General features: G+C 41.8%; 1 protein-coding gene across 5 annotated transcripts in view; it reads left to right on the top strand.

The window, feature by feature from the left end:
- Positions 1-780: 780 nt before the first annotated feature.
- The window catches only part of LOC119562448 (5-hydroxytryptamine receptor 1), a 54,425-nt gene continuing 40,235 nt past the window's right edge, over positions 781-14,970 (top strand). For 3 of the 5 annotated variants that reach the window (XM_037875647.1, XM_037875644.1, XM_037875636.1), the window contains exon 1: positions 781-1,462. The gene's annotated coding sequence lies outside the window, so the exon portion shown is untranslated. The remainder of the gene's footprint in view (positions 1,463-14,970) is intronic. The other 2 variants (XM_037875660.1, XM_037875650.1) reach the window with 2 other exon arrangements.

Genomic DNA, 14,970 nt, shown 5'->3' with positions numbered 1-14,970 from the left:
AAATAAATAATATTATTATTTTAAGAAACAAAGTAATGCCTTCCCCGTTTAAGGCAAATATATAAAGAAAGAGGCAATTGTTCGCACAAATTGCAATAGCTAATATTTACTTATAGCCCAGTCAGTTACAGCGCTTCTGTAGACGTTTTATTCGACCTACAGATATAATTGTAAGTTATAATAATAATCTTTCCTGACCATTGGACTCTGATCTCCTCAATTTATTTTAGTATACGTTAGCATATTAGGTCTTTAGAAATTACTCACTTTTCCAACGGCAGGTGTTTAAACGAAGTGAGTTAATTACACGTAAATAAATGTAAATTTTTAGCAAACAGCCTGCCAGCCGCCAGTTCCATGGGGCAAATATTTGACCATTACTAGAGCTATGGTAAATATTGGTTATTCAGTTGCGTTTCTTGATTTTCCTCGCCAGTTTGTGTTCCGTTTGCCAAATGTTCTGCTGGGGAAGCGCTCTCTCGCATGCGATTTCCCCCCCTGGATTTTCTCAGCTGCTAACAGAGCGCTCTCTCTGGCTCTCTCCCTGCGAACAAAGTGAGTTTCCCCGCCCTGCAAGGCGGGGAGAGCGCGAGAGCAGACCCACTGACACAGTGATAAAGAACGGCCACTGATAACAGCGCGCAGCTGTGTGCGTGCGGAGAGAGCGCCCTGTTAGCCGCACAGCCCTGCAGATACAGTATCTCGGATACGGCGAGGCGCTGTTAAGGCCGCACAGGTACGAGGCTCTCTGCGGGCCGCTCGGCAATCGCTGCTCGGAGGTCGGCGGTCGCGTTTCCAGTTAAACTCTTACCGAAAAGGCGGACGGACGGGTCTCGAAATCAATCGTCGGGCTCCGCAGTTTCCACGCGATTCAATGCGATTCGATTCGGCTCCTGATTCTGGATTCCTGACAGCCTCCGCAGAATTCAAATATTCCAATAATTCAAAACCATTCAGAAGCCCAAATAAGTAAATACAAGTGGTAAAATATCCTCCGCAATTATTCACAAATAGAGCACAGAATCCGAAATGGAAATAGTCGAAACCCCCAGAAATCAAAATAAATAAATAAGTGAAAATATATTTTCAGGAATTACTCGTATGAAAATACCCGCATAAAAAATACGCAAAAATTGAATCTGTTTTTGTGCTACTTGAAATCAATGAAAAATTCAATGCTATTAGTGTGTGCAAAACAAAAATAAATGCCGTGTGTGAATGGAAAAGTGCTCGAGAGTAAATAGGCCGAAAGTCGAAACAAAGAATATATCTTGGACAAACTGGTGCAGTATTTGCCTCTCGGATATTTTCCAACGCCAGTGCTATTTTTAGAGTAATTTGTGCGACACTTGCCACCTGTTCGACGACTTTTGGAAGACACACAACTTATGCAAACGACTCCGAGAAGAAAGCGGATCCGATTCACCGAGGAAAGTGAGAGTGCGGCAGTCGTTGACCCATTGTAAGTCTCCAGTCCGATATTGTTCTGGATCTTTGGGCTTGTTTACCCCCCATGCGTTCGGTAAACCCGCTACTTTTGGCACCTTAACACCAATCTGCGGACGATCTTTGTTATCGCCCCGTGTTTGTGGGGGATTTAAATATAGATTTATGACAGGCAAACATTAATTGTATTGCTCGCCCGTCTTGGGGGCACTTTGGATGATTGACCTAGACCAAGGGGAAATAAATAGTGGCCACTTGCAGCAAGTGATATATAGTACTCTCTGTTTTCACAAAGCCCTTTCGAGAGGGCTCTCGAGCCAGCCGCTGATATGCACAAACACTTCACCCGGTGGCATAGCTAATCAAATTACAAAGTCACCAACCGCCTGATTTGATAATTCAGTTGGGTTACGGGTATACGTTCTGAAGCATGTGCCTAGCCGCAGATGCTGCCCGTTCCCACCGCCTCGGGGAATATGCAGCAGTTTTATCTCCAAAGTTCGCCAAATTACCTCCGCCCAGATGTGCACCCAACGTGCGGGTGCGGCTTTGTGTATAAATTTACACTTAACTGCAAAACAACAGGCTTAATTGCCCGAAACCAAATAAAACTCAGCATGCCAGGGGATCTGGCCGACTGGTCCTGGCCAAGTTTTCAAGAACAATCCGGGTACCCATCACAGGGGTATATCGAACTTCAGTTCGGTATATTTCTAGCTCAGATGTTATATAAAATATTTTTTTTTTGCTTCATTACAAATAAGTAACTTACATTTATTTATGCTAGTGATGAGTAATTTTTAAAAACCTTTTACAGAAAAAGTCAATTTGCTTAAAAATAATAATTTTGTTATATTATACTATTGTTTAGTTTAAAATAGTCGAGGATTAACCACTCTTGAAAAGGCTAGGAATGGGCTGATAATTTACAAATAATAAGAACACGTTAATATGAATATTATAAATCAATATAGTGCTTTCTTGAATATCTTTATTTCACAAAACGAATTTATAATGAACCTTATCAATAAATGAATTATTATCAATAAACGAACGACCACAGCTCTCCTTAAAAACAACCAAAAATCATATTGAAGGTTAGATGGCTTGGTAAACATTTAAAATTGTTAATAAAATGGCTTTCCACACGCCCCTGAGTGACCAAGCCAAACAAGCTGGGTATCTTGCAGTTGCGAACAGCACTGGCGATTGTTGAAATGATTTCTTAGCAATTGCAACAACTGCTGCGCGCATCCTTGAACATGAAATGTGAAAAGTGAAACGAGAGTGCTGCCAAAAGATGGCGGGACAATTCGGGCGGGCACTTACACTAATTACAGCCGCCGTCACTTAAAGTGAGTCACGGCCACGTTTCCACAGCCGCATTTTCCACATTTTCCACACGTGCTTTCCCTTCCGCTTGCCCAAGGCATTAAGGCGAAGATGTCAGAGTGACACACTTTTCCGACTTCTCGGGCTCAAGCTGCAGCGCTTTCATCTATTGTAAATTGACTCTCCTCGAGAAAGAATGGCCGGCACAATGGGGCGTATGCGTAACACGGTCGACAGTCTTTCAGCACTCACACTGCATTGTCTGCGCCCGGAATATTGCTCATACGCCCCGGTCGCCGCTGCAAAACAAACGGAACGCTCAAATCAAAGGCGACAACCGCAACAATGGAGCTCAAAATGCCAGCAGGCATGGAGGAAATATAAAGTAAACTATTGTTTAGCCACATTGCGACAGTATTTCTGTTTTTTCTGCTTTGTTCCTTTGCCAGCGAGCATTGCGCATACGCCACGTGGTCCGCTCTCACCTTGGCGACATTCTTAATAACCTCTTAATTAGTTAATAATTAATCACTAAGCATGATCCAGCTCATCATTTGTTGGGCGGTATATTAGAGAGAAACGGAGAGGTCATTTGCCATTGTCTGCGGGGCTGCTGCCCACGCTTATCGTAATGGCCAAAAAGTTCTAATCGAGGCAATTAACGTGGCCAAATTTAATTTCCGTCCCCGGAACGCTATCAGTCCCAAGAACCCAGAGCCCAAAGCGAAAAGCGAAACGAAGACGGAACGGAGGGCTAGCTTTTTATTTACAAAATATTAGTTCATGCCAGCCATCGGAAAATCCATCATGTAAGCCCGGGATTTCTCAGTGCTGCATGTGTTTTTTTCTGTTTGTTCTGAGCTTCCCTGTTTGTTTGTTCTACTTCGTGGGCTTTCTCCTATTTTGCAGGCCTAATACGCAAGGTATTTTTACTGGAGTTTGGGGAGTTCAGAAGGAGAGAGCGTCTGCCATTAAGCAAATTACTTATGTTAATTAGTTGCTACGGCTAATGAGAAATCTCAGGGATTTGCAGTCTGTGATAAGCCAAATTTAAAGTGGGAGCCGGGGAAAAGAGCCTTTTCCTGATTATCCACCTTCCGTCCCAATTTAGCCCTGTTGATTTATGATGCCCGGTTTACCCAAGCAAAATCTCAACTTGAAAGTCAATTTCACATCGCCCGGGGCCTTGCCACACAATGAGAATTCAATTTCCCCGCTTTCTCCGGAGCTCAGGGACCCTTTGATTCATCAAATTGCATTTATTTGCCAGATGAGCGGACTGCAACAATGGGGATGCAACAGTTTGCATTCGGAAAATTGCATAAATAAATAATCCGGCACAATAATTGAGGAGAGCAGCCCGAGTTGGCAAGTAATCTGGAAACTCCTTTGTAGGAGAGAACAATTTCGATTTCAATTTGCCCTAAACTGTAATCAATCTAAGAGTGCTGGGGATTCCAGTAATTTATGAGCATGATAGGTTAGGTTTACCATGGCTGTGGTATAAAATAATAGCCCTTATCTGCTAAGCCGGTTATCGAATTATATTTCCCATCTCATCCGAGCTTAATCATTGGCTTTTATTAAAATCCCTTAACCCCTTTAAGGCCATGCAGATGTTTGCGTTACAATTAAAGCCCAGCGACGGATTTGTTAGCCTTAAGCTGGGAAATAATTAAAAACGTAATTAGCTTCGTGCAATTCGCATGCATTAATGTATTCAAAATGCCGGCAGCTGAGATATCGGATTTTGAGCGAAAAGTGGGGATTCAGGTCAGCGCGCCAGTTGGGAATAATTTCATTAAAATCAACTTTGCCTGCCCGGCCTGCGGTCAGTTGAAAGAAGATTAATTACTGACTTTATTTTGACTGGACCACCGACTATATAATTCACTATTGACACTTAATCGATGGCCGTGCAGTTCGGGAAAAACTAATTAGGACGCCTGAATGCGAAAAAATTAATTCAAATTGCAGGGCTGCGCGCGTAGGTAATAATAAGCAAACATTAACTCCAGTGCACAATATATCTTAATTCTGCGCATAATTAATGCCCGCAATTACGTTTCCGTCCCCACCTTGTCTTGTGGGGTGTGGTGTATGGATATGGGGAAACACGCACCGAGGAGACGTAAACAATCCACTTAACATGCTGGGAAATACCATTTGATCCTGCCATCCATCTCCAGCCGCATTGCGTATACGCAGCGTGGGCCGAGCCCCTGGCTACATTGTGTCACGCACATTATTGATGGGCCGGCTCAATCGCTTCGCCTTGAGTTTCCCAGCTCTCAGTTCCCAGTTCTCAGCCCGGAGTTCCTTTGGGTCTCGGTTACAGCCTCTGGTTACGGTTACGCAGTTCTGGATTTTCTGAGGCATCTAAGCAATTACGGCTCGTTGGTGCCTGTTTATTAAAACGACATAATTGCGATTTTAAGCCCGCAGCCCATCGCTGCCCCGACTGCCGCCAATCAACTGGATCATCATCTGGATCAGAGCCTTTCGATTTTCCCTGCCCAGTCCAGAAAGGCCAACGAAACTTTTCCCGGGAAAATTGGCATACGCAGCGGTCAAAAACAGAAAACTTTGGCCTTGCCAGCAGAAAGAGCACACCCCTCGCTTTTCAATTATGATTAATGACTAGTAATTAAAGCCATGAAAGCGACCTTTGGCGGATATACAAATTGATTAGAGATGGACACGTGAGTGGCGGCCAAGATTGGCAAGTCGTTGAAAATTGGCTAGTCAGGGTGTGGGCACGTAAACAAAAAACACAAAACTACTGTGAAAGAAGATTAAGAAAAGTTAAGTGGAAAATCGGTATCTCAAGTGCCATTTGATTTCTTATAAAGCTATCAAATTGGGCTTAATTCTAAGTTTAAAATATTCGATAGGAAAATGAAATTATAATCAAAAGATAGGTTCTAAATTTGTTATTGCTTTCAATTTATTAAAATTACTCGTATCTATTATACTATATAATCCTTTCCTATTATCCTCTTGGAAAACATTAGCTTAAAGCATACATCTCTAAATTAAGTTCCCTTTACATTTTCCTCTATATTTACTGGTTGAAACTTTAACTAGTTAACTGTTCGTTTCAAGGACTCGACTGGGGCTGTCACATCTTCAAGTCAGACACATTATCTTTTATTAGCCAAATTGTTCACACTCGAGTGAGGTGGACCAAAACTCCGCCCCGACGCCACAAAAGTCATTCAGCATAAATCAGGGCAGCTGCCTCCGAGTGAAGGAGGGGCTCAAGTGTTTTGGCTTTTCATTAATTAAATTGCAGACCACCTTTCTGGGCCGGGTTGTTTATGTTTATGTTTTGATTAGGCATTAGGCACTAGAACCGAAAACCGAAAGCATGTTTGGGCTAAGTGCAGGCCCTCAAGGTCCTTCGAGTGGATCCTGGCCGTTGTTCTGCAGTCTCGAGGGTGCTTTATGGGGCAGGGAACCATGTTGGGGCAGGCCCTCCCCGGACCCATTAATCACCGCCGAATGTCTGGCAAGACAGCCGCGGGTGTTTGCCCACCACGCTTTTGATGGCTAATTGCATACAAGCTAGTTGATTTCGTTCCGTTCCGCCAGAACACGTAATTGTAGACATCTTGTACTACCTGATTGTGTGTTAGCCAGACGGCAGACAATTGCAAAGAGTTCGCAACGTGTGCTAATTGAATTGTAATCGACTTTGGCATGCAATTAGACGCTGCACTGCGAGCTCGAAGGCCAGATGCAAAGTCCCTCGTAGCGGGGAATAATTACTGCATAGCTGTTCTGCAAGGGGAAAAATATTCAATTTTATGTTTTCTAAGGTAAAAATATATTATGTAAAAATATTCAATTCCAGAAACTACTAAAGTTTTGAAATAAGTTAAAGAGCTGTCTAAAAGTATGCAACACTTTAATCCGAAAGACGATGGTTCCTTTTACTGCATACTTTTTGACACCTTTGTAAAAATATTTCCGAAATTTCCCTTTAATCTTCGACCAGTAATCTGTTGTTGATTTTTCTCGAAAGAAAATGTGGAAGTTCGCATTTTAAAACTTTTTCCCTGTCTAGCACAAACTGTGTACCAACTGTTATTTACCACCCACTCCTATATTGTTTAGTATATATTATAAGCCAGTAAACAAGGAGGTAATCAAGCGCGGCAGGCAATTAAAAGCTTGGCTCTTCCAACTCTGACCACTTGTGCACACAAATTGCAGAGCAGCCCTCGTTATTATGGTTATGCCACAATAATCATCGAGATGAGACCAGGGAAACGCCAAACTGCAGCTGTTTTCCGGGGAAATGGAGGTGGAAATGGCAGCAATAGTAATAGCAATATCTGCGATGGGAGCGAGAATGCGAGTGCCAGCTGCGAGATATCCGAAACAATGCGATTAAGCGCGGTTCCACTCCGTTTGGCGCACTTGGCGTATGCGTAATCCGCGCTAATGCAACGCCGAGCTAATTGGCTCAGTTAATTAATAACGGGGGACAAGCTTAGCCTCCATCGATCAGATGTCCCTTGCATTTGCATTTCAAATAGGGTTTCCTTCAAAGAATAAGAAATAATTAAGTTTGAGAAAACACTCTACCAGCACTATGCATAACAATTTTCTGATGGCTTTTCCGGAACAAAGTTTAAATGACGCGGTAATTGTTGTTGTCTAGCTTCTATCTCTCCCCTTGTTGTATCTTCAACATCATTTATGAAACTGGGTCATAATTACTTTCTTCAGCCAAAGTTATAATAGAAAGCAAAAGTTTTCAAGTACTTGCTGATAGCCAGTTAACTTATTCCCATAAATAAGAATCTGTGTGAATTTATAGACAAGAGTTGTAGGGTATGAAATATAAATTGTATTCAAGGATTTGTACGAATTGATAGTTTGGATATAATTAAAAATATATCTAGAGGGGTACACAAACTTGAAAATAAACTAAAATCTAATTTGACATAACAAAGTATCTGTTTGGTGTTCGCTATAGACACCATTTTAAATGAACTAATATTATTTTTTGTGGAAAACTACCTCGAAAAGTGCAGCTCTTTATCGTCATCTCTTGGTGACTAACGCTTCTATCACCGCTGACCATCCAGCCGAAAATAAACACCCCCGCTCACACATGGTGCTGTGTAAATAAATTAAATTCAAATCTAAATTGATATAAACTATGCTCGTTGAGGCTAAACAGAGAGAAAAGAAGGCCCGTGCTTATCGCTCGTCCGACTCATCATTCCCCCCCAAAAAAAAAGAAAACCGAAATGAGGTGAAAAGGGGGCGGTCGGGGGCGTGGCGGCGCTTTATCGCTGCTTAATTACGTTACTGATAAGCTCACATTTTCGTGGCCGGTTCTTTTTCTATTTGTGTTTCGCAGTCTTTGCTTTTACTTGGCTTCTTCTTCCCTATCAAAAGGCCCCTATGTGGTTCTTTTTTCCGCTGGACAAATCTCGGCGCTTAGCTCTCGACTTTCCGAACTGCTCAGCCGAGATTTTGTTAATATAAATTAATGGCTTTGTGATTTGTTTGGCCTTAAGTGCAAAATTACCCTATGTGCTGGTCGCCCATGGAATGTGTTTATTTGCTGGCTGTAATGCTCGACCACCCACCACCCACATTGATATACTAGCTATACAGGCACTAATGGTATCAGCGATTTTTAAGTTCTTGGCTAATTTGAAGTTAAATATATATTAGTTCTTAAAGGAAAATGATTTCTTTAACACCAAACCTAGTTTGTATTTAGTAAATTAAAATTGATTTGATATTCATCCGTTTTTATAACACAAAGAGAGATAATTATTATTTTAATTAACAATATTATTTTAATAAGTCAATAGATCAAAAGGAACTATTATTTTTTCCAGGGTATCTGAAAATCTTTTCCGCTGACTTGTTATTCCATGCATTAATATTCCTCTCGCTTTTTGAGGAGCTTCTGGGATGAGGCTTAATGGGGATAATATTGCAGATTGGCTGCTGGTTTCGCCATGCAGACAACGCCCACTGCCGACACTAATGTCGGCGTAATTATTTATTTAGGCGCTTTAATTACTTATTTATCGGCTGCGAGCGAACGCGGCGTATGCGTAATATCGGCAACGGCGAACAATGAAAACCGCGACCAATTCGCTATCCGTTGCCAACGGGTTGGATAAAAGTCGACGACACAGTGCCAAAAATAAACGAATAACTATTTATAAATATTCCGTGCCAACAATTATGGGTTGACTATTTATGGCAGTTGCAGAATGATTTATTCAAACACTATTACCCATCAGCGTTGATGCGGAAAACTTTTGGACCCTGGGCATTGTTTACACGGGCTGTCGGGGAAGCCATTAACCCATTCAATCATTTAATGGTTAAATCGCATAAATACCAAGTGTGAAAATATTTATTCGCGCTCATAAAACAGTGATATTGTTGCCATTATTTGGCCTTAACAAATTGTTTACATTCGCGCAGCATTTTCCAATTTCCCAGATAATTTTCCGCAGCTAAAAGTTGGCTTGCATTTCGCTGAAGGGTCTTGCACAGAAATAAACCCGGCATTTTGTTGGGTTAATAAGCTGTGCAATGAGTTTATATACCCGGGGCTTATTTGGTTGGAAATTTAACTGGGCTAAAGTGCAAATACATTTTAGTCTGCGGTATCTAGCAGTCGAAAAGCTGACTGGCATTTTGGCTGGCCTGCTGTTCAATTTGTTTTCGTTCGCCAGCCTTATCAATCGAACATAATCTTTATGCACGGTTTGGCCCAAATATGCGATATGTATTTCTTCAATTAATTTAAGCGCCGGCTCAATAAAAATATCTCCGCTGTTTCGGTGACGAGAGCCGATAAAAGTTGGCCTTTTCAGTATCTGAATATTGTCTATGCATATTAGAGTGTATATCCGGCTGGGGCATGTGAAATGGCCAAAACATTCTGCATGATTGATGGGCTTCATGGTTTAGAGATACGGATACAGGCGACTTTACCGTATATGTATGCATTCCACAGCTTTGAGTATGCAAATTGGCTTTATTTATTAATCGAATGCATTTTGTGGTCAGTGCGAATGGTCGGAGTGCCCGAGATCTGAATATGCAAACACGAATTTTCACTTTTTCATCTGAGGGATGTGGAAAAAGTATTAAATTTTCCACACAGGAAGCGAGTTTGATAAGTTTTTCACCAGTCGCCTCTCGGAAGTGGTAAAACTTTCCTTTTATTGCCATTAAATTTTAAATTTTAGTAATTTTTCTGTGGAAAGTTTGCAGCTTACTCCTCGCTTGTTTTTGCGGCTTCAGTATGTGTGTCACATAAATCTCCGGCGAATTTAGTTTCCGATTTGCATTCGTGTGCGTCGTCAGGTTTCCTAGCACATAATTCATGCAGCTCGACAAGCTCCATGCCATAAATTTAATGTATTTTTTGTCCTGAATTTTCAACGCCGTTTTTACCCACGACCTTGTTCGCTGTTTTTTTTTGGCATCGATTTGGCAGGCAAACCGCAGCGTCGCCAATTATGCCATTGGATTCTATTTATAGAGGGCCAAACTCCATGGGTAACTCCAATCACGCAACCAGAAAGTATGGATCCCCCGTTTTGCCTCCAACCTTGCTGCTTGAACTTCACATTCCTTGGTTGCCGTCAGCCTTGGCTGCATTTTAATGGTTTTTATTGATTTTCAGCATTGTTTCAGCGACACCCGCCCAACATGCCAACTGGCCCGAGGAGCACTACTCACCTGATGCACTCGGGAAATATGCACACACCTTCTAGGTACTCAGGGTCAACATAGCTTTTTATCGGGAAACATTGACCATTAATCAGTGCTGTAACTCAAATGGTGTCTAAGAGTATGCAACACTATATTTTTAGTCCGTAAGTGGATGGATTCATTCCGAAAAACGACTTTATTTTCATTGCATACTTTTCGAAATTTTTCAAAAAGATTCTTAAAACTCTAGAAACTTTTGGGGACACCTTTAAGGATTTTCTGAAGTTGGTTTCAATAAAATTACTTGGGGAGTGGTATGCTAATGCAAAAATAAAATTATTGTTATTATTTGTATTATGTTTGTTTATATGATTTCTGGTTTTTAAAGTATAAACCTTCGTAAGGCCTCGACTTTTTCAGTGCACCACAGCTCGTTATGAGCATTCAACGCATCAATTGGCGCGTGCCAGGCGCGTTCCTAAAAACGGGCACCGTGGGGAGGACACCTGGCCGAAAGACTTGGCATTCCGACGAGGTCTGTTGCACTCGCACTTGCGACGACATTTAGCTTGCGGCTGCTGTCCTTGTTCCGAGCCTCTCATTGTGCATCAGCCACCCCAAATTCACCCATCGCCCATCAACCCACGCCCAAAAGTCCTGCCAAGTCCCCCCAACGAATGCCCTTCTGCTATTTAGGAATTCGCGCCGTTTTACGTGCGCTTTATTCGCAATGCTCTATACAAAATCCGGGTCTAATTGCTCTGCGGTTCAGTTTGAATGGAACCCAGACACACAATGAAATTACCTGGCAAATTGGGCTTCCCTGGCCTGAATTCAAGTCTCAATGCTTCGGGGGCTTAAAGGTATCAAAGGGAAATGGTTTCGCGAAAATTTAGTTCGATCTAGGTGCTTTAAAAGTGAAAAACTTGAATTTTTTACTAAATTTTCACTTGCATTCACTATCAAGTCCATACATTCCTTTACGATTTCCTTAGTTATTTTGTAACAAAAATACAACTTTTAAAGCTTCTTAAATAACAATAGATAAATACATTTTATACCCTCTCGTTCCCACATAAACTTATATGTCTGAAAATTCGTGATAAATCGCTTTATTGATATGTCCATGCAAGGTTCACCTTGGGTTGGGCAAATCCTGGGATAACATTTGAAAAGTTTAAGTTATGCTAAGCAGACTGAAAGTAGTCTCCATTCAGGGTGTCCTTGTCTACTTTTCGTTTATTTTTGAGGAGGGTGAGGGTATGAGCCTCGACGATGGGCACTTTACTCAATTTTTTGTCAGTCCCCCATTTCGGTGTCTCGCAATGTGTGCTTCTGTCTATCTGGTATCTTTTACTCCCTCGCTGTTACTTGCCTCCTTGTTTCTAGTTTTTGCTTTTATTTCGCAGATGCACAGAGGGAAAAGAATTTAAAGGCATCATAAATTTGTCTTTATTTTTCTGATGTACTCAACATTTTTCAGCTTGAAAAGGGACCTCAATTTAATTAACAAAAGCAATAGAACTGTAAGCAAATTTCAGGTCTAAGCAGTTTATTTAATTTTATATATTTTATTTTAAATGTAGCTCATTTATAGAAAATGTTTTAATAATTTTTTAAAGGTTTCCATGATTTTTTTACGTAGCTTTAGATATGGAATATGTTCTTTAAAACGGTACATGCTAGCTCATAAAATTCCTCTTTACTTTTAAGATGTCGAAGAATTCTAATTTGATTCACCAAGAAACTTGCTGGTTTAGTCCATTTGAATATACATAAAACCCGCTGAAAAACTCCCCAATTTCGGTAGGATTTTTCTCCGTACAGTGCTGCTGCTTCCGGTGAGCACGCCTCGCTTATCAGCGCATTTTCAGTTGTTCCCTGCTGGGTGGTGACCCCAACTCGCAAGCATTTCCACCCAGCCACCCACCCAACCACCCACGTTTTCCCCTCGAGCCTCGCTGCTTGTTTGCCTGTTTTGCATGTCAGGCGCTTGTTTGTTTTTTGCTCCTGCTTTCTTCGTTTTGTGCTTCCTTCCGTTTTCAATTTCTTTCTACATGTTCACGTCGACGGTGGCCCCTCGTCCTGGATTTTCTTACTTTATTTTTGCATATTTTGAGCTGCCATCCGAATGACATTTCTGCTGGCTCATGCCTTCGAACGTGAGGAGTCGCATCACAAACTGCATCTGTCTTTTGTGAAAGTTGTGCTCTGTGTGCCAAGGACTTTGCTTTGAATTAATTTCTTGGCCTGTGATCTCTCCCCCGAGTCGGGGTCACCCGCCTTCAATTTGCGACATTAGGCCGGCTCGGAAGTATGCAGCCACTAATTGTCTTCGATATTTGTGTGCCACAACCATTTAATTGAAATCTAATTTAATTTATGGCTCCCGAAACACAAACATCACAAATATTTGCCCGGGGGGTGGGCGAGCTTTAATTGGAATGCCTGTGTCGGGCATCCAAAGTCAACTTTAACGCATGACCTGTCAGATCAAAGTCGCTGGTCCGGCAGTAATTCATAATAATACGAGGGACCGAGACGAGCCGTGTATACATTAAATACAATAATTCATCGATTTTTCATGCGAGCATAATTTCCGCACGCGTCCGCAAAGTTCGAGTAATAATGGAATCGGGATGAGGATTGGGAAGATTGAGGATGGAGGTGGAGTTGACTTCCGCTTTGTTTGCCCCCGATGTCAATAAAAATATGTGGAGCAGGCTGTCCGGCCAGGCCAACTTCATAATAATCGAAGAATCAAAGATGAGTGCGTGACCGTGGCAAAAGTTGTGATTCGAATTATGACTCTGCACTGGGAAAAATGTAGGGAACTGACTTAAACAGTCTTTAACACAATAACTGATCCTTAGAAACCAATCTCCTTTGGATTACTTTAAACCATGTTTACTTCTTCTAAGAAACTAGTAATCTTTTTAAAAATATATTTAAAAAGTGTCTAAAAGTATGCTTCAGTAAGCAAATAAACTGCCTTTCGAAATTAATTGATCGGATTTCCGCAATCAAAGTATACTGTTGCATACTTCTAGGCACCTTCATAAATGATATCAAAACCGTAGTGATTGGTATTCCCTCCACAAATCTGTAAAAGCCCTATTAATAGCACATAAATCCGGTGATTATTCCTAGTGTACCAAAGTAGTAATAATAATATCTATCACGCTGCCATCTCTGAGGCTTACGGCTGAGTGATTGACAAAACCACAGGGGGCAGGAGGACATCCAGGACATCGTCCTAATGGCCCATTGACAATTATGGCGCTACTAAATCTTGGCCAGCAGGGACACGGCTAGTAAAGGCCAAGAAGGCCGAGAGAAGAGGGAGGGAGGCCGAGTCAGAGTCCAAGTAAACATGGCCCATGTCATAAGCACGAGACCCCGATGACTCCGACTCCGGTTGGGATCGTCTTTGTTTATCCTGGCGGGGAGGGTTGGAGGAGGTCCTTCGGGGACTCCACGGGGATGTGGTTCGGAGCACAGGGGATTGGGGCTCGGCTCAGGGGCTTGCATATTATTCAATTAAAATCGCACAGCCATTAAGCTTGTACGGACAACTGTCAGCAACACGCACGCAATCAATGTCAACACGCACACACTGCCAGACTCACACACACTGCTGCAGCTGCTGAATGGCAGGGGAAACAGACACACACACTCGTGCAGGCGAGAGAGTTTGGTGGGAGTACGTTAATAGAACTTAGACTCGCATAAATGTCAGCTACAAGATTTGATAGCCCCGGGTTAAAACTAAGTCCTTGCATATGCGTGTCTGAAGAGCTGGCTGTTCAAGTGCGCCTGTGTGGGTGAGTGTGGGTGTGTGTGTGTGGCAGAGGGTGAAAGCCCCTCTCTCTTTATGCGAGTGCTTGCGCCCAAAAGCAAGCTGCAAAAATTGGACAAGATGGGCCTGATTTAAATTTATGTGCTACAGTGAACATTGCTTAAAATGGTATTTTATTTTTAGAATGAGAGGTACGCTTATATTTTAAACAGATACAAGAGCATTCTTACGAATTATAAAAGTAATGTAAAGTTAACTTCATTTTATCTAGGAGATTAGAATGAAAATTGTGTAATAATAAATTTTACCTTAAATGTATTTTGCTGCTTTTGAATAAATACATATATTTCACTTCTATTATTCTACTAAAATGACAATCTAATTTTTCGTCTCTCAGCTGATTTTCCCATAAGTGACTAGAGTGTCGCTATTAATTATGCTATTCCTTTTCAAGATGCCTTTACCTTCCAGAGTTTTCTGTACCATGTTTTTCTTAGCATCCCGGCAAATTAAGACGGAACAGCGAACACCTTCACACGTCACTTGCGAAAAAGAGTTTAAGAGCTTGGGTGTACGGAGAATTTCTGCCTCATCTGGCAACTCGACCTCATAGCCACATAGGGGAAAACTTTTTCGTCTGCTCCGTGCCACGAAAGTTACGAAAATGCCGTGCTCTTCTTGAG

This window comes from Drosophila subpulchrella, chromosome 3R (genome assembly GCF_014743375.2).
Source record: "Drosophila subpulchrella strain 33 F10 #4 breed RU33 chromosome 3R, RU_Dsub_v1.1 Primary Assembly, whole genome shotgun sequence".
NCBI lineage: Eukaryota > Metazoa > Arthropoda > Insecta > Diptera > Drosophilidae > Drosophila > Drosophila subpulchrella.
This window is presented reverse-complemented; position numbering and strand designations above follow the sequence as displayed.